This window comes from Penaeus vannamei, chromosome 39, assembly GCF_042767895.1.
Source record: "Penaeus vannamei isolate JL-2024 chromosome 39, ASM4276789v1, whole genome shotgun sequence".
NCBI classification, from domain to species: domain Eukaryota; kingdom Metazoa; phylum Arthropoda; class Malacostraca; order Decapoda; family Penaeidae; genus Penaeus; species Penaeus vannamei.
In genome coordinates this window covers 17,637,582-17,640,884 of record NC_091587.1, presented here as the reverse complement: position 1 = coordinate 17,640,884, position 3,303 = coordinate 17,637,582, and positions in this window count along the sequence as shown.

Below are 3,303 nucleotides of genomic sequence, written 5' to 3'. Positions count from 1 at the left end.
ATGACAATAACAATAATAATAACGATAATGATAATAAAAATATTCATTGAAATAACCGTAATATCGCTATTATTGTTATTATAATTGTTATTATTGTTGATATTATTTCTAAAATTATCATTATAAAAATAGTTATAATGATGGAAATGACATCAATAATTAAGATAATAACTATCATAATGATTTTATTAAGGGTAATTATGGCGATACTTACTATAATGATGATAATGATGACATTAATGATAATGATGACGATAATCATTATAATGCCCATCAATAATGAAAAAAGGCTAAAAGTATAAAAAGCACAAAAGTCGAAGAAACGCCGAAATCTTGCGATATATAGCCTTATGAGAGAATGGTCGACAAACCCCCTTTTTTGAGTTTAGGGGATAATTATGTTGATATATGTAATGATTCTGCTAATTATGATGATGTTGATAACAATCCCATTAATAATGACAATAATAATGACATTAAGACAATTATGACATTAATTAAGAGAATTATAATATAATGATAATTATAATGATAATTTGCGTAATTAATGCAATAATAGCAATAATCGACAATATCCTAATGCTTTTCATGACAATAACAATCATAACGATAATGATAATAAAAATAATCATTGAAATAATCATAATATCGCTATTATTGTTATTATAATTGTTATTATTTCTAAAATTATCATTATTGGTATTATCATTATAGAAATAGTTATGAGGGAAATGACATCAGTAATTAAGATAGTAACTATCATAATGATTATATCAAGGGTAATTATGGCGATAATTACTATAATGATGATAATGATGACATAAATTATAATGATGATAATCATTATAAAGCCTAACCATAATGAAAAAAGGCTAAAAGTATACAAATCCCAAAATCCGAAAAACAAAGAAATCTAGTCTTTTGAGAGAATGGTCGACAAACCCCCTTTTTCGAGTTTACGGGATAATCATGATTTCTGAAATGATTCTGCTTCTTATGATGATTTTGATGACAATCCCATTAATAATGACAATAATAATGACATTAATTTTTATAATTATGACATTAATTAAGATAATTATAATATAATGATAATTATAACGATAAATTGCGAAATGAATGGAATAATAGCAATAATCGACAATATTCTAATGAATTTCATGACAATAACAATAATAATAACGATAATGATAATAAAAATAACCATTGATATAATCATAATATTGCTATTATTGTTATTATAAATGTTATTATTGTTATTATTTCTAAAATTATCATTAATGTTATCATCATTACAAAAATAGTTATAATGAGGGAAATGACATCAATAATTAAGATAATAATTATAATAATGATTATATTAAGGGGTAATTATTGCGAAAATTACTATTATTATGATAATAATGACATTAATGATAATAATGATGATAATCATTATAAAGCCCATCCATAATGAAAAAAGGCTAAAAGTATAAAAATCCCATAAGTCGAAAAAACGCCGAAATCTCGCGATATATAGCCTTCTGAGAGAATGGTCGAGAAACCCCCTTTTTCAAGTTTATGATGATTTCTGCAATGATTCTACTAATTATTATGATTTTGATGACAATCCCATTAATAATGAGAAACATAATGACATTAATGATGATTATGACATTAATTAAGATAATTATAATATAATGATAATTATGATAATTTGCAATTATAGCAATAATCGACAATATTCTAATGATTTTCATGGCAATAACAATAATAATAACGATAATGATAATATAAAGAATCATTGAAATAATCATAACATCGCTATTATTGTTATTATTTTCATTATTGGTATTATTTCAAAAATTATCATTATTGTTATCATTATATAAATAGTTATAATGAGGAAATGACATCAATAAATAAGATAATTATTATAATGATTATATTAAGGGTAATTGCGGCGATAATTACTATATTGATTATAATGACATTAATTATGATAATGATGATTATCATTATAAAGCCCATCCATAATGAAAAAAGGGTAAAAGTATAAAAATCCCATAAGTCGAAAAAACGCCGAAATCTAGCGATATATAGTCTTATGAGAGAATGGTCGACAAACCCTATTTTTTAAGTTTAATTATAATGATTTCTGTAAAGATTCTGCTAATTATGATGATTTTGATGACAATCCCATTAATAATGACAATGATAATGGCATTGATTATGATAATTATGACATTAATTTAGATAATTATAATGTAATGATAATTATAATGATAATTTCCGTAATTAATGCAATAGTAGCAATAATCGACAATATTCTAATGATTTTCATGACAATAACAATGATAATGATAATGATGATAAAAATAATCATTGAAATAATCATAGTATCGCTATTGTTATTATAATTGTCATTATTGTTATTTCTAAAATTATCATTATTGTTTTTATCATTATGAAAATAGTTATAATGAGGGAAATAACATCAATGATTAAGATAATAACAATTATAATGATTATAGTAAGGGTAATTATGGGGATAATTACTATAATGATAATGATGACAATGATAATAATGATGATGATATTCATTATAAAGCACATCAACAATGAAAAAAAAAGTATAAAAATCCCAAATCGAAAAAAACGCCGAAATCTAGCAATATATAATTATGATAATTTCTGCAATGATTCTGCTAATTATGATGATATTGATGACAATCCCATTAATAATGAAAAACAATGAAATTATGATATTTACGACTTTGATTAAGATAATAATGATATAATGATAATTATAATGATAATTTGCGTAATTAATGCAATAATATTAATAATCGACAATATTCTAATGGTTTTCATGACAATAACAATAATAATAACGATAATGATAAAAATAATCATTGAAATAATCATAATATCGCTATTATTGTTATTATTGTTATTATTTCTAAAATTATCATTATCGTTATCATTATAAAAATAGCTATAATGAGGGAAAAGATAATAACTATTATAATGATTATATTAAGGGTAATTATGGCGATAATTAATATAATGATGATAATGACATTAATGATAATGATAATCATTATAAAGCCCATTCATAATGAAAAACAGGCTAAAAGTATCCAAATCCCAATCCCAAAATTCGAAAAAACGCCGAAATCTAGCGATAAATAGCCTCTTGAGAGAATCGTCGACAATGCCCTTTTTTCGAGTTTAAGGGATAATTATGATTTCTACAATGATTCTGATAATTTTGATGATTTTGATGACAACCCCATTAATAATGACAATAATAATGACATT